We start from the raw sequence: 21,605 nt of genomic DNA, 5'->3' as shown, positions 1-21,605 counted from the left end.
GGAAACAGGGTTACAGGGAGAGATGGTTGTTTGGTGAATAACAAACACACTGGGGAGGAGGGGAGTTTTGGCGAATGCCCTTCTCTCTGGGGCACGGTGGTGGTGAAAGGTGTTCAGGAGGCATGCAGGAAGCAGGGACATGATTTTACATAACATAAGTATGCATGTGTATACGTGTGTTGTATACATATATATAAATATGGTTTTATGTGTGTATATGGTGTGTGTGTAGGTGGTTTTACATATAAATAGCTATGTAGGCTTGGCACGGGGATTTCCAGAAGGGTAGAATGAACTGACCTGGGCATCTGAATTTGTGGATGAAGGTCCTGATTCACCAGCAACCCCCAGTGTGGTGCTGGACAGCCCACAAGCATGTGTGGATCTCAGTCTCCTTGTCTGGGAAAAGCAGAGAGTGAAACAGCGGAAGTCGTGTGATCCAGTCCACTATTTTACACAGAAGAGTCATCTTCCGGAGGACACAGCGGTTCTGTCGGTGCCAGCGTTTGTGCGAGCAGCATTGTCCCAGCCCCGGTTTCAGCCTTTCCTGCTGAGGGGTTGGGAAATGAATGGAGAGGCCATCCATCCGGTATCGAGGGACAGCAGCTGTCTCTCAGGAGCGGCAGGTCTTGTCGTGTTTGAATGTGGCCCCCGGCTTGGCCTGGCAACCTTGGCATCTTCTTATTTCCTTGGTACTTGAAAGAGCTTTTTGTGCTGTGTCCACACCTGCCCACGAGTGCTCACACATGCCCACGAGTGCACACAGAGCTTTTGACCCCACTCTGGTCAGTATTTCCCCAGTGTACAATGGAAGTTGTAGATGTGCTTTAGATGTGCACAATTGTGGTTTTTTTTTTTTTTTGTATTTATGTATACTTCGATAGTATAGAAAAATACAGCAAAATGGCAAAACTATTTATATTGGCATCATTTCTTAGGATAAGAAAGAGTTTAAATAAACTGAATTTTTAAAAAGATAGCATAAATGCTAGTGCAGGTAAAACTGGATGTGTTAGTTGCAAAACTCTTGATGGTACAATGTGAGTGACTGGTGTGTGGGGAACACTAAATTGCCTTAATGAGCCTTTTAACAAACTCAGACAAGGACACAGTCTTATCAGGGGATCCTTGACTCTGATACTTAAGTTGGAAGTGTTATTCATCACAGGTTTGGTATTTCAGCCTAAAAATTCCTTTTGGGGAACCTTTTTTTTTTTTGGCCATCCTACGAATCTTGTGGGATCTTAGCTTCCTGACTGGGGGTTGAACCCAGGCACTCGGTAGTAAAAGCATGGCATCCTAACTACTGAACAGCCAGGGAATTCCTCTGGGGACCTGAGTTTTTATATCTACTTTATACTGGTCATGTTAGGTACTTAAAACATTAGACTTTAACCTGGATTTAACTAGAGGAGAAAAATCAAGCAACTTAAAATGAAGGGAAACTTTATAAAACAACTGGCCCTGTAGTATACAAAAATGTCTTGTCATAAAACACCAGCACCCCCCGCCCTCCCAAAAAACACACACACCCCCAAAAAAGCATAGCTGGTAGCCATTCTAGAGTAAGGAGACTAGAGAGGAATGACAACTAAACACAACGTGTGATTCTTGGTTGGACCCTGAATCAGAAATGAGACGTTATAAAGAACATTAGGACACTTGGGGAAATTTGGAAACCAGTTGCTTATTAAGATGAGAATAGAGTTATCAATTTTAAATTTCCTGAGTGTGATGATCATCATATGGGGACTATGCTTGGTTTTAGGAGATTCACGCTAAAGTATTGAGGGATGAAGCCCATTAATAATTAACTCCCAAATAGCTCAAGCCAAAATATATGTACATTCACATATACTCATTTGTGTGTGTAATGCCCACACACACACACACACACATGCACAGATACATACACACACAAAACACACAGGGGCACACGTAGATATAGACACACACACACACATGCCCATATATACACACAGATGCAGAAACACAAAAACACACATGCACATAGACATGTACACATGCATGCCCAGATGCACACAGATACACATGCATATAGACACTGACATGTACACATGCTTGCCCATACGTAAGCACACATGTATACCTTCATACATACACACTCACATACAAGGAGAGGGAAAGCGAACGTGACAGAAAATTGCCAGTTCATCCAGAAGGCCCAGGGTAGCAATTCTTGTACTCTTTGGTAGATTTAGACTTAAATATTTTTCGAAATACAAAGTTGGAGAAAATATTAGACTTTGTGAAGTAGGGAAATCTCAGTGATAAGCTCAGTCTTTCACGAAGCAGATCAAACAGTAAGTGTTGAGAATTTGGATAACATTTTCCCAGTCTTATTAATGTTACCAAACCAGACTTGCATGCACTCCCCACACAGTAAAGCTGGTCCACTGACACTGGGTTGTGGGGAAGAAAAGTGCAGCCTTTATTGCAGGGTACTCGCAAGGAGAATGGGCAGCTCACACTCAGAAGCCCTGAACTCCCTGATGACTTTCAGGGAAGGGGTTTTAAAGGCAGCGTGGGAGAGGGTCTGCAGGGTGGGCCGTCAGCTCAAGCATGGTTCTCAGACTAGTTGGCTTTAAGGTGAAGTTTCAAGCATCATCAACCTTCTGGTTTCAACTGAGTCTAGGGTGTATGTTCTTGTGGTCAGCAGTTTTCGTCTGGAGGGAGTCTGCTTCCTGTAAAAATAACTTAGGGACCTGTGTCAGACTTTTTTCTGTATCTTTCAGGGAACTGGGAGTGGTGAATCCCCCATCTGCCGTGTGGCAGATTTATAGTCCAAATTGTAGCCAGTTCCCTAGCCCAACTGGTATTCTTGGTTTCTACCTATTTGCATTTCCCAATCATTAACTCTTGAGTCAGCTTTTTACTTGAAAAGACAGGGACACAGTGGCTTATACACAGTTTCAGTAAGGAGTAGTCTTACATTGTGCAGAAATTTTTTGCAGCTGCTCCCCAGCTAAGATTCCTTCCTCCAAGTAATGTTGGTCATAGTCCGTCTCTGGTCAGCAGAGCCAAGGATGGTTCATGGGGACAGCCTAGGTTCTTGTTTGCACAGGCTTTGCTACGACAGCTGATCAAACAACAGTGTTAATACAGAATAGCCTCTGGTATAATAAGAATTTTGTGGATTCAAAAGTCCTTCAGTAAACATTCATCGAGGGCCTACAGGCTCTGGGCATCATTCCTAGGGGCTCATGGAAGACTGTGGAATCCTCTTCCTCGTGGAGATTGTGCTTCTTGGTGGGGAAACAGAAGTATCTAGGTAAGGAATGAGATGAACTGAGTAATTTTAAAAAATCACTAAGTCTTAGGAGGAAAAAGAAAATCACGAGGGAACATGACAGAGAGAGATAAGGCACGTGAGAGGATGGTGGTGACCTGAAGGCTTCTCTGAGGAGGTGACCCACTGTGAAGATCACTGGGAAGAATATTCCATTTTACACGTCTCCGTGATGGATTCCTCGATTCCTCATTCTCCCAGCCTTCAAGTCTGCCCCTGATGTCAAGGTCAAGGATCTTCTGAAACCTGCGTGTCTGCTGGGCTGCGTGGGGTCTGTCCCCCGGTTCATCCACACCCAGTGACTGCAGGGTGGGGCCGACCCTGGGTGTGCCCGTGTCCTCATTCTTGGGTGGATGAAGGCAGATGTTCTCTGTGCACTTTTCATCTTTATGACGGACTTTTAAGAAAGTTAGATCTAAAAACCACAGAAAGCCCATCATTTGCTCACCCTGACACTCGGTGATCAAAGTGAGTTATTGTCCCCGAATAACGCTGCAGGAAGCCTTCCAACCAGCAATGCTCAGTAACGCCACACTGGCACCCCTCTGAATTACTATCTCCTTTTGCTAATTCACTGTGACAGGTTTCTAAAGCAATTTGAGTTCATGTAAAAGCGGTGACAGGGAGATTATTCAAACTTGCGTAAAGGAGGGTGGGGGACAGAATTGATATCATCTTCCTTGTAGCACCGAGCAGGATCCATTCGGTTTCATTTCCTGGAGGCATTAAATCTGTTTTCTTTATTTTTTTCTTTTTCAGTCATCTTTTCAGTTTCATCTGATAATTATATTCTATCTGCAGTGCTTGAATTTATCCCAGAGCATAGAACCAGTCAGCTGATTCTCCAGCCCAGAGGCCGCCAAAGACAGGAAGTGAAGACGATATTCCTTAGCATTAAAGAAATTCCGATGTTTAAAATCCAGGCCCAAATGATGTCCTTCATGTGAAATCACTCCGGGGATAGGTCGGCAGGTAGAAGGGATTCAAAATGTCCATGTTCCTTAATGTGCCCTGTTTCCACCTGGGTGAACTGAATGGTGCCCCAGATGGCAGAGTGTGGGCTGGGCAGGATGGCATGGTCTGGAGCCCTGGGCCGAGGCACAGCCTCCCTACTCACAACCCTGAACTTGGCTCAAGGCCTGGCTCAGAGTGAACACCCAGCAGACACGAGCCGGTCTCACCCTGTCTCGCTTCCTTAAGCCTGGCAGCTCACACTCCAGCCCACCTCTCACCATCCTCTTGCTCAGCCCCGCCAGTCTGCTGGCTTTCGTTCTGTTTGCAGAAGATGCCGCCCGGCTTGTTCCTGCTTGGAAGCCGCCGAGCCTGCACTTGCTGCGGCCCCATGTCCCTCCCTCGGGTCCCCAGTGGCTCCTCCTCACGCTCAGTTCTGAGCTCAAGCATCACCACTCAGAGTAGCTCCCATCCTTGGTCGCTGCAACATGGTACCCTGATGGGTTTTCTTCACATCTTCTCTCCCTCTCCTAAGTCACCTTGATGCTTTCTTTGCTGGTTTTGATGCTCTGTCCTGTGCACCCTTGAACTTGGTGGGAACAGCGGCCTTGACTACCTTGATTGCCCAGTGCATGGTTATGTACAGTTCAGTTCAGTTGCTCAGTCCTGTCCAACTCTTTGTGACCCCATGGACTGCAGCACACCAGGCTTCCCTGTCCCTCACCAATTCCTGGAGTTTACTCAAACTCATGTCCATTGAGTCGGTCATGCCATCCAACCATCTCATCCTCTGTCATCCCCTTCTCCTCCCGCCTTCAATCTCAACAAGTGGCTCGCTAAATATTAATTGCACAGGAGTTACGGGGGACTCCGCTAGAGATGGAAGAGCCTTGCGGAGCTGGTCTGCAGGTCAGATGGTATGAGGTTTCCTTTTTTGACATTTTTATTTATTGATTCATTTTTGGCTGTACTGTGTCTGATTTTCTGCGGGTTTTTCCCTAGTTGCAGCAAATGGGGGCTACTCTCTAGTTGTGGTACTCAGGCTTCTCCACGCTGTGGCTTCTCTTGTTGCAGAGAATGGGCTCCAGAGCACGGGCTTCAGTAGTTGGGGTTCCCGGGCTCTAGAGCGCAACCTCAGTGGTTGTGACTCACATTGGCTTAGTTGCTCTGTGGCACATGGGATCTTCCCGGACCAGGGATCAAACCTGTGTCTCCTGCATTGGCAGGCAGATTCTTAACCACTGAGCCACTTGGGAAGCCTGGGTGAAAGATTTCTGAGAAGACTTTAGAAGTTGTAAAACTCCATGCAACTAACGCGTCGGTCAGTCTCCCCTCCCGTGGGAGCACCCCTTCCCCGGTGGGGAGCACCCAGACCCAGGCACCGTCTTCGCATTCTTGCAGAACTTTCTGTAAAGATCCCGGCAGTTCTGACATCAGCCTTAACCCCTGATACATTTCATTAGCACCAGTTTCCAATGAAACTCGGAAGAATTTGAAGCAAGAGGAAAAAAATCCTCCGGCTTGGAAATTGGTCGTCAGCAGGCCAGCAGGTGTAGCCGGAGTGCAGAGGACCACGCAGAGCCTGCGCCGTTTCGATTGTGGCCGGCACAGCTTCCTGTGCCACGGTTCGCTTCAAAAACCGTCCTGTCCCTGGTCTGGGACGTGGAGACAAACACAGAGGGGTCAGCTCCGAGGCGAGCGCAGCCCTCGTTCCCTGCATTTCTTCAGGACGGCAGTGCGGTGGTCCTCAAGGGCAGTGCTGATCAGGAACCTCTGAGTACCTCCCCCTGGGTTCAGTGTAAACATTTTTTCTTTTTTTCCCCCATCTACCTACCACTGTGGAAAACTTTCAGCCTTTACTATTGATAACCTTTTCAGGCTTCCATTAAGATGTAGTATGCTGACTTTGAAAGAGCTTGGTTTAAATTGCAGAGGGAGAAGAGGGGCTTTCAGGAATCTCAATCCATGATTCCTGGCTAGAAAGATGTGTTTTTTATTTTTGGAAGTGTGGCGATCATCCCCAGAGAGGCTGATTGGCCAGATTTCAGACGGCCAGAGCCCCGCGTGGCGGCCCCCTGGCTGTAGACACAGCATGTAGACACAGGAAAGGGTCCTGTGCCCTTTCCCCTCCCCAGGCTCAGTTTTCGCAGGAAATGAACAAGGGCTCAGGTTTCCGAGGAAATTGAAATATCCAGTTTAGGAAAATGAAAACAAATCTTGAATTTGGGGGAAAAAAATTACTTTATCTGTGGCTCTCAAAATGGATGGTTTCCCTCTGTATTGAAATGTGATTTTGGTAAACTGAGTCAGAAAAGGAAATTGCACATTGCATCTGTTTCTCTCCCCTCTCCAGAAAACTGGGTCCTGCCCTCTTCCTGGAATGTACGGTTTCTTTGTCAAACTCGAAAGAGAAACCCTTATATAAAGGCACCTGCCTACCAATAAAAGAAGTATATAGCACAAGGATTTTGAAGCTTGATGCAAAACTATTATCATTATATTCTTTTTAATTTTTAATTTGAATGACTTGAAGAATGAACAGTTGCAACACCCAGGTTTTTTTAAGCAAAAATTTCCCCAGCTTTTTTTAGAGATATAAAGCTGTATCTGACATATCACACTGTGTAAGTTTAAGGTATACAATGTAATGATTCAGTATATGTACATATTGTGAAATGATTATCTCAGTAAGATTAGTTAACCCATTTACACACACTTAAAAAATTTTTTTGAGAACTTTTAAGACCTGCTCTCTTAATGACTTTTAAATAGACAATACAGTATTAACCATCATCACCAGCTGTACATTGCCTCCCCAAAATATTTTCCTCTTACAACTGGACGTGTGTACCCTTTGAATACATTCACTGATTCCCCATACAATGAGTAGACTTGAAGAACTCACCGTATCTGTTCTTATAAAGTTCTTATGATTGAACTTTGCTTCAGCTACAGCATCCTGATTCTAAGCTATCCTACTAAATAACTGAGCACAGGAGAAGTGATTACATTTATTATCAGTATCCTACTAGGTGGAGACTTAGATATTACAGCTTACAGATTTTCTGTTATGAACATTATACCATTAGACTGTTGGTGTTCATAAGAAGCCAAGAGAATCCAGGGGTATTGCAGGTCATGCCAGTGGAAACACCAAATTTCTAACATGGACTCTGACTTAAATCAGCAAACTATCCATAACAAATATATTGACTCTACAGACTCTTAAGGGCTTTGCTGGTGGCTCAGTGGTAAAGAATCTGCCGCAATGGAGGAGACCAGGGTTCGATCCTTGGATCAGGAAGATTCCCTGGAGAAGGGATAGGCTACCCACTCCAGTATTCTTGCCTGGGAAGTCCTCTTGGGCTATAGTCCGTGGAGTCACAAAAGAGTCAGACACGACTTAGCTATTAAACAACAACAAAATTCTCTTAAACTTTCATTCCTCCCTTAAGCCAACTCATAAAGAAGAACAGGGCACTTTCCTCTTCTGGAGAGTTTTAAGGGTTCCTGAAGGGAGCTTTAAAGAGGAGAGGTGATTCATTCCCCATTATTTCCACCAAAAGAAAAGAAAAGAAAGAGGAGAGGTGAATTAATTAGCATGGGAGAAATCACAAATTAATCACAGCTCTGAAATACCACTCATTCAGACCAAGGATTAAAGCATACCTCTTTTTTCGATTGAAGTTACTTATGTTTTCAGGGAAGCTTCCCAGGAGGTGCAGTGGTAAAGAATCTGCCTGCCAGAGCAGGAGATGCAAGAGACGAGACTTCGATCCCTGGGTGGGGAAGATCCCCTGAAGGAGGAAATGGCCACCGGCTCCAGTATTCCTGCCTGGAAAATTCCATGGAGAGAGGAGCCTGGCAGACTACAGTCCATGGGGTCCCAAAGAGTTGGACAGGACCGAGGGACTGAGCACACACACATTTTTCAAGGAAAAAAATAGAAATAGAAGGTAGATGCTAAACTCCTAAGGGGCCCAGCATTTCCTATGACATCATCTGAGCCAAGGAGGGTTGTCTCAGGTGGGGCCAACCACCAGACAAAATATTCTTGAACACCATGCAAGTGATTCTTCTGGGGGTTTTCTTCTTTTGGAGGATGGAAAGCTTTTAGTGGCTTTTGTGGAAAAACTGAACATTTGAGCTGTAACTTTCAAAGGGAATCCTTTGTTCCTCTGGCCTGTCTGGGCTGCTTCTTTAGGAACATTCATGTCAGAAACATTTCATCTTCAGTTCAGAATCCAACATCCATGAACTGAAGAGAAATTTCCTAGATGACGCTTGCGAGACTGTTTTCCCCACACCCTTGTCTTCATATTCTCCAAATTAAAAATAAATGCAAACCCTCTGAGTTTTAATTTTGTGGTGTTTGATCTCTGCTCTAATATCACATGTGTGTGCATGTGTGTGAGTCACTACAGTTGTGTCCGACTCTTTGTGACCCAATGGACCAAAACCCACTAGGCTCCTCTGTCCATGGGATTCTCCAGGCAAGACTACTGGAGTGGGTAGCCATGTCCCACTCCAGGGAATCTTCTGGATCCAGGATGGAACCCTTGTCTCAAGCATCTCCTGCACTGGCAGGTTCCTCCACCACTAAAGCCCCTAAAGTCATACATTTCCATTCACTTTGGAGGAGACTCACCTCACTTCAGGCCTTGATCGCTTTTCACCTTAGGCATCCAAATTTGCACCTACTTCAGCCTCTTCCTCCAGCTCAATTCTTACTTTATAATTCCACCAGATTCATGTCTCAAAAACAAGACTTTGAGTTGGACTGATTTGCTTAAAACAGTTGACGACCCTTGGTTGTCTAACTCAGGGATCAGGGAGATCCCCCGGAGGAGGGCATGGCAACCCACTCCAGTATTCTTGGGCTTCCCTGGTGGCTCAGCTGGTAAAGAATCCACCTGCAATGTGGGAGACCTGGGTTTGATCCCTAGATTGGGAAGATCCCCTGGAGAAGGGAATGGCAACCCACTGCAATACTCTCGCCACGGGGTTGCAGAGAGTCAGACACGACTGAGCGACTAAGCACAGCACAGCACAGTTGTCTATAAAGTCAGATTCCTGAACCTGGTGTGCGAGGCCCCCCACGGCCCCACCTGCTACCCCGGATGTATTTCGGGGTGCATCTCAGCGTTCATGCTGGACCATTATCCACACTGCTTGACTCTGACCCGCTCTGCATTTTCTGTCTCCTCTTCCTCTTTTCTTACGCCCATCAGTGCCGTGTCTGCAGGGTGGGGGGTGCAGGCAGTGGGAGTAGCAGGCAGGGAGAGTTTAAAACTGTTGTGAATGGGCTTAGAGTGGTTCTATTTCTCATCATGACCAACACTAGCATTTCTAAATAATGTCAGTGATAAAATACTTTTTCCTCCCCAAAATACGCGTTGCTGTGGCTACCGTTCAACTTTAATAATACATGTGAGCTCCAGATTAGCAGACTCTTTTTTTAAAAAAAATTATTTATTTTGGGCTGTGCTGGGTCTTCGTTGTTACCTGCGGGCCACTCTCTAGTTGCGGTGTGTGGGCTTCTCGTGGTGGTGGCTTCTCTCATTGTGGAGCACGGGCTCGGGAGCACATGGGCTTCAGTAATTGTAGCTCCTGGGCGCTAAGGTACAGGCTCTGTGGTTGTACAGGCTTAGGTGCTCCCCTGAATGTGAAATCTTCCCAGGGTTGGGATCAAGTGTCCCTGTGTCCCCTGCATTGGCAGGCAGATTCTTTACCACTGGATCGCCAGGGAAGTCTCAGCACATTCTTCTTATTATGTAATAAAGGCTGTATTCTACATGAAAGTTGATTCCAAGGGAGAAGTCCCAGTTATGCAGACTGCTCACATGATTTCAGCCATCCAGTCAACAAGGGCACAGTTGTTCTGGGATCCTTCTCCTGCTTCACACACAGCTTGGGTCTCCAGCACCTCTGATATTCTTGCATTTATTTATTAAATTTTTTGGCCACTTCACGGCATGCAGGGATCTGAGTTCTCTGACCAGGGACTGAGCCCACGCCCCCTGCAGTGGGAGCATGGAGTCAATCACCGGACCACCAGGGAAGTCCCTGTTCTCGCACTGAAGCTGTAGCTTTGGAATAAACCACAACAACACAGCAATTGTAAGAAGGAATAGACTTCGAGTTGCTTGAATTCTGTCATTCCCTGAGACCACTTGTGGCTTTTATTTGTGTTTAACATTTGGCTCCTTCAAGTGCATGATTTCATCTGGTGAGGGCACATTTCATGATTATCACTGAAAATCACTTTTTCAGATAGAGGAGGGGTATGTTGAAAATGAATTACTCTGCGAGTCATGTAGACTAAGAATTTCTGTGCATCAGTTGGGTCCATCTTACTGAAGAATGGTTTCCAAGGAGGTGTCCAGAGAAGACTCCACACAGATGTCAGAGGGTCTTGTTCTGTCCATCCCCTGTGAGACGTGATCACTCCGTACCCTCTCACACTCCGCTCTAGCATCCTTACCCCGTGAGTTTTCTCCATACACTCATCACCTGCTGATACATCATACGTGAGCATGTGTGTGTGTTGCCTTACTAGTCAGTATTTGTCATTTTTTCTAGTCTTGAGTTCCATGGGGTCTATAAATATGTTTTATCAAACTGTATCCCAGGCACCTATCAGATAGTCCAGCCTATGGTTGGACTCAGCAAGTATTTGCTGAGTGAATGAATAAATGAATGAATGGGAGAATTGTCAGAACAAATCCCACACAGACCTTTTGTTCATTTTCTTCTCTCTGGAGCCCCTCTGAAGTGGGGAGAATGAACAGGCCTTCAAATGAGTTACAAAAGTACCTTTTGCCCATCTTAAAGAATATAGTTTGTTTGTTTGTTTTCTATAAGTGAAAATGAAAGTTTCTCAGTTCTGTCAGACTCTCTATGACTATACAGTCCATGGAATTCTCCAGGCCACAATACTGGAGTGGGTAGCCTTTCCCTTCTCCAGGGGATCTTCCCGACCCAGGGGTCAAACCCAGGTCTCCCACATTGCAGGAAGATCCTTTACCAGATGAAACACCAGGGAAGCCCAAGAATACTGGAGTGGGTAGCCTATCCCTTCTCCAATGGATCTTCCTGACCCAGGAATCCAACTGGGATCTCCTGTGTTGCAGGCGGATTCTTTACCAACTGAGCTATCAGGGAAGCCCTTTCTATAAATACTTCAAACAAACTTTTAAATTAATTTTTATAGTTTCTTTACAATGTTAAGAACGTGGTTGTCCCGAGGTAGATGGAAAATTACTCCAGCTTGCCCTCCTCATCCATGGAGCCTGTGCATCTAACTCAGAAGGTGCTGGTGTAACAAAAATGACCACATACTGAGAATTTACTCTAGGTAGGCCCTTGACTTTGTCTCCTGTCCTCAATGGGTTCTCAGAAAGCCGTCGTATAGATGAGAACAGGACACCACCCTTGTGATCCCCTGGACTGGCTGGGTCCCTGGGCCCGGGCGGGAAGAACGGCCAGCCTGCAGGGCGGAGCCGACCCTTGGTGGCCCCAGCGTCCCTCTCGGTCTCGTCTGCTCACCCAGCATTGTCGCCACCACATGTTAGGTGTCACCGCACAGCTGGCCGGTGGGGCCAAAGAGGGAACCTAAGGGAAGAGCATGGTGGAGCCCAGGAGACTAACACAAGGCTGCAGAGAAGCTGAGCCGGGTCAGCTCCAGGTCCGCAAGAAAATGAGCACCGCCTCGGGGAAGGATGCACGGGAAGCCTTCAGTCCAGAGAGTGTGCTGTGCTCCGGGAGGACCAGCCGTTTCAAACACCCACGCACTAAGCCCTCCTCTGCCAAGGCGCTCATTACTGTCTGCCTCACTCTTTGAATTACTCACTCTATGAGCCCACTTTTTAAAAGGCAATCCACAGGTATTTTAGAGATAAGTCACTTTTTTCATGGGCTCCAAAATCAATGCAGAAGGTGAAATGAAAAGATCCTCTCCTTGGACGGAAAGCTACGACAAACCTAGACAGCATATTAAAAGCAGAGACATCACTTTGCCAACAAAGGGCCATCCATATAGTCAAAGCTATGGTTTTTTCCAGTAGTCTTGTACTGATGTGAGAGTTGGACCATACAGAAGGCTGAGTGCCAAAGAACTGACGCTTTTGAATTGTGTTGGAGAAGACTCTTGAGAGTCCCTTGGACTGCAAGGAGGTCCAACCAGTCCACCCTAAAGGAAATCAGTTCTGAATAGTCATTGGAAGGACAGTTGCTGAAGCTGAAGCTCCAATACTTTGGCTACCTGATGCAAGAAGCCAACTTATTGGAAAAGCCCCTGATGCCGGGAAAGATTGAAGGTAAGAGGAGAAGGAGACGAGATGGTTAGATAGCATCACTGACTCAATGGACATGAATCTGAGCAAACTCCGGGAGATAGTGGAGGACAGAGGAGCCGGGCGTGCTGCAGTCCATGGGGTCACAAAGAGTCAGACATGAGTTAGTGACTAAACAACAACACTTTTTAAAAAATCATGCTTTTTTATTCAAAAGTTTAAAATTCGATTAACAAAGGAATAACAACACTAGCGAAAGTAAAACAAAGCATCTCCCTAAATTTCATGACCCTACAAAATATTTTCAATTTTTTCTGCGTTCTCCCCTTTTCAGTCCTGGTCCTTATGCCTGCCCATTTTTATTACGGTGTACACCTGTATCTTTAATGTGCTTCCAGATGGAGTTGTTTCCACTACCACCAGTGTGGGCAGGGCACTGCCAGGGCCAGGAGGAGGTGAGGGGGTGACTGCATCCCCAGTAGGCTCACATTTAGGGAGGAGTCACCCCAAAACCAAAGGCTGAGCTTGTGAGATAAGAGAATGGAGGAGATAGCAGAGAAAATCCCGAGAAAGAGAGAACAAAAAGTGCCTAAAACACTAGATAAAAAGCATAGACCATAGTGAGGGGCAGAGAATAATGAGGGGAAGAGAAAACATTAGTGGGGCTTAATGAAAGGAAAATGAGGTGCATCTCCCTGACATGTAGCTCAGCTGCCAGCCCCTGTCTGGACAGCTTCTCCAGGAAATCTGGAATGCCTGTCATTTTTCTACAGGCAGACTAACAAGATGGCAAAAGGACTGATGGAAAATATCCTCTGAGATGGGCTTGGATACACATGTGGGTTCAGATGTGGCGGACACTGCTCTGCCATTAATCATGTTTTAGGAGAAGCTGACATGTCATTTCTCACTGATTTCAGAGCCTGGGGGGCTGAGAGGGATGGTGAGTAACACAAAACATGTCAGAAAAACTCAGAGAGTAGAAAGCTCACAGTGTCTTTTAAACAACGGTAAGATAACCTGGAGATAGACAGAGGAGCCTGGTGGGCTACAGTCCAAGGGGTCGAAAAGAGTCAGACACGACTTAGTGACCGAACAGCAAGATACCCTAAAACCTAGCAGGGATTCTGAGAGCTCTTGTTTGTGGTGAGTGTTCTCGGCTCTTGAATCATACCTCCAATTACAGCTCATGGCCAAGTGTTAAATTTTGCTTTCTGCCTGCAATGTGGGAGACCTGGATTCGATCCCTGAGTCAGAAAGATCCTCTGGAGAAGGGAATGGCAACCCACTCCAGTATTCCTGCCTGGAGAATTCCATGAACACAGGAGCCTGGAGGGCTGCAGTCCATGGGGTTGCAGGGACTCGGCCGTGAGTAAGCGACTAACGCTTTCACTTTTTTCTTTCATAATGATAACATGCATGCTCAGTTGCTTAGTTGTGTTTGCGACCCCATGGACTGTAGCCGGCCAGGCTCCTCTGTCCATGGGGTTCTCCAGCAAGAATACTGGAGTAGGTTGCCATTTCCTTCTCTAGGGGATCTTCCTGACTCGGATCGAACCCATGTCTCCTGCATTGCAGGTGGATCTTTATACTTGAGCCACCCGGGAAGTAATGGCAGGCGTTTAAACTCACTCGGAACTGTGTCTTCTGGAGCACAGCCTCTCCCACGTGTGTGCCATAGTGTCTCCAGGCACAGCCATGCTGAAAGACACCAGATTGAAAACAACGGCTCCTCTAATCGATAGGATTTAGTTTACAGAGTTGAATTATATCACGTGGATATTGGAGGAAAAGTTTTTCGTGTCCTTACTCAGTGGCACCAGATAGATATTTCTTTCCAAGTTTAGTTAGCATCCTAAAGTGGCCTGCATGATACTTTTCCTAGATGTGGAAGCAGTCCAGTGCCTGGCTGAATCGTTATCATGCCTTCCTGTTCCTGGTGGTCTATTTCTAATAACCTGTGCAATTATGTAATAGAGTCATGACTGAAAAGCCATCAGAGATTTGGGTGTCTTAGCCAGCCTAGGCCTAGATGGATTCAGACACTGAAATGGATGCTTGAGGCTTTCTAGACCATTCCATCTATGCCAAGATGAGCAGACGTAGAGACTGATCTTTCAGTAGCAGGGGCCTGGAGGAGATCCCAAGGCTCTACAGCAGTGGTTCTCAGACTTTGCTGCAGACTGGAGTCTGTTGCACAGCTTCAATGATTCTCTGAGACCTGGGTTGTCTCCTGCGCACAGCAAACCAGGATTTCTAAGGCTGGGGCTAAGGCATTGGTCTTCCCAGGTGGCGGAGTGGTAAAGAATCTGTGCCAATGCAGAAGACTCAAGAGACACGAGTTCGAACCCTGGGTCTGGAATATCCTCTGGGGTAGGATATGCAACCCACTCCAGTGTTCTTGCCTGGAAAATCCCATGGACAAAGGAGCCTAGCAGGCTGTAGTCCATCGGGTCACAAAATGAGCTGGACACAACTGAGCATGCCCGCACGTATGCAAGGCGTCAGTAATTTGAAAAATCTCTCAGGTGGCTCTGATACATGGCTGTAACATAAGGTAAGGTAGAATCATGCTCATGAAATGTGCAGATTGCTCTCAGAGCCCTTCACAGAAAAGAGAAATAGCAAAGACTTCTTTGGCAGGGAGTATGGAGAGTGCTAGGCGGACGGAACTACTTAGACAAAAAAGCAGAAATAAGAAAGCGGGTAGTGGCCCAGTGTGGAGTTCTTTTTGGCTAGAATGAATGTGGCAGCATAAAGGAAAAGCAGAAGAGAAAGACAGGGAGTGTTAGAATGTGCTAGAAAGAAGGGGCTCAGTTGCCAGGCTTAGTGGAAAACTGGTATCAATTTTCATAAATAGAAGTTTAACCTTAGGAACTAGTGCCATAAAAATAACACAGAGTGTTTCCTGTTAGATGCCCTCCCCTGCCGGTGATTTTTCTTTAACACCTTTAACTCTTTGCACAAACGAAGATTTGCAAGGGGTGTTACAGACAGAGTAGCCCTGAGCGCCGAGTGGAGGGGAGTGGCAAAGACGGAGGGGAGGGATGGGGTGAGGCAGCTCGGGGACAGACACACGCAGCCTGGCCAGTGGCCCTTGTGGCCTCTGCATAGGATGAAGGGGATTTTGTCAGCGGCGTCCCAGAGGATGCGGTCAGAGTCTGCCATGTGTCAGCTTGGATGCTACAATACCTGCACGGGGTTGGCTGAGAAACACAGTTCAGATCATGCCAGCAAATCTCTGAAAGCGCTTCTAGATCTGATCCTCCCTCATATTCTGCCTACAGAAAAGGCAGCTCCTGGTGGTTTGATAATCCTAGGAAGAATCTGTTTGTTCTCACTGTCAATGAACTGAACTGGTAACATATAATTTCACTAAACATACCTGGATTTGGAGAATGTCATTTTTAAAATGAAATACTGAATAACAGGAGAATTTGAAATGTCATGGAATTTGAAAATAATGTACCGCATGGCTAGAGTTTATAGGGTGCCTTTTATGTTGGTGATCATTGAATGAGGTTTGAAGCAATGCAAAAACTGTGCTGTCCCTGTGTGTGTGAGTTTCCCTTGTAGCTCAGTTGGTTAAGAATCTGCCTGCAATACAGGAGACCCCAGTTCGATTCCTGGATTGGGAAGATCCGCTTGAGAAGGGAAAGGCTACCCACCCCAGTGTTCTTGGACTTCCCTTGTGGCTCAGTTCGTAAAGAATCCGCCTGCAATGTGGGAGACCTGGGTTCAATCCCTGGATTGGGAAGATCCCCTGGAGAAGGGAAAGGCTACCCACTCCAGTATTCTGGCCTATAGAATTCCATGGACTATATAGTCCATGGGGTCACAAAGAGTCGGACACAACTGAGTGACTTTCACTTCATGTGTGTGTGTGTGTGATGTTCACGAAGCACTAGGGTAAATGGGAACTTTCCAAAGTAAAGTTCTGAAATTACTAGGCAAGGAAAGCAATGAAAGAAGTAAGCCCGAAGTTATAGAACAAATATTATGACCCTATCTTTAAAGTCTGTGGCCAACGGATAAAGAAATGTAATTTTCTCTAACACTCTGATGTTCTCTTAAGGACTATGAGAGGCGTAATAATGTCTGTATTTGGGTTACATGCTGCTTTGATTATGTAGCCTATTAGTGAAATCCAATCCACAGCCTCCTACGAGATCGAGTGACTAAGGCATTTTGCTGATGAGTAGATCTTACTTGACAGGTTGACCTAGGATTATTAGTGAAGCCAGAAGTACTGCAGAGAAATACACTTCTGCTCTAGTCACTGACTCATCAGCCCATAAACAGCGCTTAAACCTTTATCTTTTCAATTGTCTTAACTGCCTTTCCCAGCAGCGTCCGCTTTCGAATAACAGATGGAGAGCTGCAGTCGCTGCTTCTCCATTACTAAGCACCCATATCGCCCTCAACTACAACAGAGTTCGTTGTGGTGACAAAGCTCAGCAGTGCATCACCTGAAGATGGAATATGCCTGCTGGAGACCAAATATCCTTCACCCCCTGGTCTGTGCCAAGCATGTCACCTAAGTGGTGATATAGCTTAAAATTGACCGTAACATTATTGCTGTTTATTATCACCATGATCATGCATGTATTATGCAGAGTACATCATGAGAAATGCACAAGCTGGAATCAAGATTGCCGGGAGAAATATCAATAACCTCATATATGCAGATGACACCACCCTTATGGCAGAAAGCAAAGAAGAACTAAAGAGCCTCTTGATGAAAGTGAAAGAGGAGAGTGAAAAAGTTGGCTTAAAGCTCAACATTCAGAAAACTAACAACATGGCATCTGATCCCATCACTTCATCACAAATAGATGGGGAAACAGTGTCAGACTTTATTTTTTGGGCTCCAAAATCACTGCAGATGGTGATTGCAGCCATGAAATTAAAAGACACTTGCTCCTTGGAAGGAAAGTTATGACCAACCTAGAGAGAATATTAAAAAGCAGAGACATTACTTTGCCAACAAAGATCCGTCTAGTTAAGGCTATGGTTTTTCCAGTAGTCATGTATGGATGTGACAGTTGGACTCTAAAGAAAGCTGAGCGCCGAAGAATTGATGCTTTTGAACTGTGGTGTTGGAAAAGACTCTTGAGAGTCCTTTGGACTGTAAGGAGATCCAACCAGTCCATCCTAAAGGAAATCAGCCCTGAATATTCATTGGAGGGACTGATCCTGAAGCTGAAGCTCCAATACTTTGGCCACCTGATGCGAAGAGCTGACTCATTGGAAAAGACCCTGATGTTGGGAGGGACTGGGGGCAGGAGGAGAAGGGGATGACAGAGGATGAGATGGTTGGATGGCATCACAGACTCAATGGACATGAGTTTGAGTGAACTCCGGGAGTTGGTGATGGACAGGGAGGCCTGGTGTGCTGCAGTCCATGGGGTTGCAAAGAGTCAGACACGACTGAGGGACTGAGCTGAACTGATCACCATTTTACACATGGGGAAACCAAGACTCAGAGATGCTCAGCGACCAGCCAGAGTTTGCATAGCTCATAAATGATAGAGCGGGATTTCAGACTGAGGCGTGTTCACACAGCCTGGTCACATCTGCCTCTCTGCCCTGCCTCCAATGGCTCCGTCTGCAGGCCTGGCTCCCCTAGTGCCCTGGGAACCACTGCAGAGATGGATTTGATAGTCTGTATGAAGTAGAGCCAGAGACAGGGTGCTGCCCCAGACAAGCTGGCCTGCAGGACAGCTTGTTTATCACAGCCAAGAAAAATCCACCAACTGACCCACCCAAATGTGACATGACTCAGTATAACAAAAGTTTACTTCTTAAGCACGTGATTGTCCAGTCTGAGGGCGGTTGAGGTCAGTGGTGGTGAGGTGGGAAGCAGACTTTGCTCCACACAGTCATTCAGGGACCCAGGCTCACTGTGGCTCTGTTATCATCAATACGTAGTTTCCAAGTTTGTCACTGTCATCTCCACTGCAGCCCAGCCAGGAGCAGAGCAGGCTTAGAGGTGTGTGCCTGGGAGACTTTGTGGTCCAAGTCTTAGAAGAGGCACGCACGTCTTGCATTCCCGTTTCATTGGCTAGAATTCATAGTGTGACTATGGCTAATTGCAAGGAACGCTGTGGAAGGTAGTCAAGCTGGGTGTCCAAGAAGAAGAGGGGATAGATGTTAGAGAGTATTCATACAGGAAAACAGGGGAAAGGTCCCTAGGCTTAAAATCCAAAGACTGAGGTTTTGGTCTGATGACCCATTGTAGGGCCACTTGACAAGTTTTTTGTTTGAAAATCAGAATCACCACCACCTGCTGATTTCTGCTCTGTGTGTGCGTGCGTGTACACTCAGTCGTGTCCAGCTTTTTGTGACCCCATGGACTGTAGCCCACCAGCATCCTCTGCCCGTGGAATTTTCCAGGCAAGAATACTGGAATGAGCTGCAATTTCCTACTCCAGGGAATCTTCCCAACCCAGGGATTGAACCGTGTCTCTTATGGTTCCTGCACTGACAGGTGGGTTCTTTACCGCTGTGGCATCTGGGAAGCCCTTTCTACTCCATAGGATAATTGAAGATCAAAATTAGGATTAAATAAGATATCTGGGCATGCAATTTAGGACTAGCATGGGAGAGTAGGAAAAGCTCTATATTAAGACATGGAGTTCAAATTCTTTTCTCTAGTTCTTTGTGGCTGTGCAAACATGTCTCCCTCATGCTTTCTGAGCTGGGAAGCTTTTCTGTTAATTTAGGAGGAAAAGCACTTGCCTTGTCTTCTTTATAGGGATCCAGAGCGTGTACAAATCAGTAACCTAAGTGAAAGTATCTGAAAGCCATGAATGTCAAATTTCTGTTTTGGGTATCACTGGGAACTATTTTACCCGGAGACTTCTTTCTTTTAAACAATTAATTAATTAATTGCTATGTATTGTTATTATCATTTGGCCCTGCCAGGTCTTTGTTGCTGTGAGGGATTTTCTCTAGCTGTGGCTCCCAGGCTCCAGAGCTTGGGCTCAATGGTTGTGGTGCATAGGCTTAGCTGCTCCCTGGCATGTGGGATTTTCCAGGACCGGAGATCAAACCTGTGTCGCCTGCATTGAAAGGCAGGTTCTTTACCACTGAGCCACCAGGGAAGTTTTAGAGATTCCTTTCTGAGCCCAAACTCCCTGCTTTGTCCTTTCATCCTGGCTAAATGAAGTAGAGTATTTATGTACAAAATAATATTTTTTTCAAAAAATTGAGATAGATGTCTCAGCACACATCATGAGTGACTATAAACTCCTGAGGGAACAGCCTGAATCATCTCCACGTTTGAAATTCATACTCACTGAATTACGTTCAAGTTTCTTTCTGTTTTCTTTTTTTTTTTTTAATGTAAACAAATCAAATGGAAATAGTGGGTTTTTTTTTTGGAATATAGTTGATTTGTAATGTTGTGTAAGTTTCAGATGTACGGCAAAATGATTCCTTTATATATACATGCATATCTGTTCTCTTTCAAATTCTTTTCCCATTTAGGTTACTACAGAATATTGAGTAGAATTCCCTGTGCTATACAGTAGCTCCTTATTGGTTGTCCATTTTATACATAGCAGTGAGAATATAAATAACAAAATACTGAGTTGGCCAAAAAGGTTCACTTGGGTTTTTTCCATCTTATGGGATATGAATGAATTTTTTGGCTAGCCCAATCTTAAAAATGATACAAATGAACTTATTTACAAAACAGACCCACAGACTTAGAAAACAAACTTATGCTTACCAAAGGGGAGAGTTGGGGGGGGGAGAGTGGATAGACAGGGAGTTATCAATTTATCGATTGATTTATTTATCAATTGATTTATTTATCAGTTTATCAATTTGGGATTGATAAATTGAGGTTTCAAAGAGACTGTCTGGCTAAAGACAAGGGAACCATGTGGCTGGCACAGCAGTGGTTAGTGGCTCCAGCCCACAGCGTGGAGCTCTCCTCACTATTTGTTCTGTCTTTGAACCAAGGGTTTATCCTAACTGATCACATTCCCACTTTCTGATTTGCAAAGTCACTTCTCTGAATTGTTGGTGTTAGTCACTCAAGCAGACTCACCGTTTCTTTCTTCATTCAGTTCCACAATTAGAGTGATTCATTAGGCTGTCTTCCTTTCTCTCCTATTTTTCCTGTTGTCTCCCGAAACTTCTTAATTCCGGCCAAGACGCTGATTACCTTCCAGGTTGCCTTTGGAGCCGAGTTGTGCAGAAGGGGATCGTCTGTCTGACCTGGCTCTTCATTCGTTTCTGGGCTCAGTCAGCTATGAAGTGCCGGGCTTGCTCTGCTAATCGCGGTGTGCGATGAGTCACTCTTCCGTTTTTCTGGCTCGTTGCAGGTGAGGTTGCATCTGCTTTTTCAAACTTTAATAAGTAACAAGAGACAGTAGAGAAAATCCGGGAGGGGCTGGCTTGCTTTTCCTTCTAGAATGGTTGCCAGAGTGTAGCACCAGCTATCCAATTTAGGCTAATCTCCACTTTATCCACCCACTCAACAGCTAGCAGCATGTCCTTCTTTAAACGGCCCCTCCAGGAAAAGAGACACTGTAAGTGACGCCCTTGCAGAGCGGCCCCTCTGCTTCTCAAACCTTCACCTGCCCAGGGACCACCCGGGATCTTCTTGCCACAAAGATTCTGACACATTCGATCGGAAGTGAGACCCAGGATTTGGCATTTCAAAGAAGTTCCCCAGGGACGCTACTGATCCAGCAACCAAACTTGAGGAGGTGGAGTTGTTGAGGTGGGCCCGTTCTTACTGAGGTCTCATTCTTCACATACATTTTCAGATGATGGGCTTTCTGGAATAAGGAGAAATAGCTGGGATGCACTTGTCAAAATAGATAAGAAATTGTAACCAGGAGGAAAGTGGGATCCCTGATGTCTTTTCAGTTGTGAATTTCCATAAGTTGAACAGCTCCAATTCTATTTGCATTTACATTGACAATAAGCAGGAGGGTGGCAGATCCCATTCCATTTGAGGGATGGCATGGGTGTCACTACCACCAATTAATTACCCTTGCTCTATTAATTAAGAGCAAGGGTGTATCAGGGTC

The 21,605-nt window shown here is 45.7% G+C and overlaps 1 protein-coding gene across 6 annotated transcripts in view; it reads left to right on the top strand.

The window, feature by feature from the left end:
* LRRC3B (leucine rich repeat containing 3B) overlaps positions 1 to 21,605 on the top strand; it is a 95,767-nt gene that overhangs the window by 24,010 nt on the left and 50,152 nt on the right. Inside the window, exon 1 of one of the 6 annotated variants that reach the window (XM_059882310.1) lies at positions 5,438 to 10,748. The gene's annotated coding sequence lies outside the window, so the exon portion shown is untranslated. 6 annotated transcript variants of the gene reach the window in all.

The sequence above is a fragment of the Bos taurus genome, chromosome 27, assembly GCF_002263795.3.
Source record: "Bos taurus isolate L1 Dominette 01449 registration number 42190680 breed Hereford chromosome 27, ARS-UCD2.0, whole genome shotgun sequence".
Lineage (NCBI taxonomy): Eukaryota > Metazoa > Chordata > Mammalia > Artiodactyla > Bovidae > Bos > Bos taurus.
Note: the sequence above shows the minus strand (reverse complement) of the source record. Positions and strands in the feature narration are given on the sequence as shown.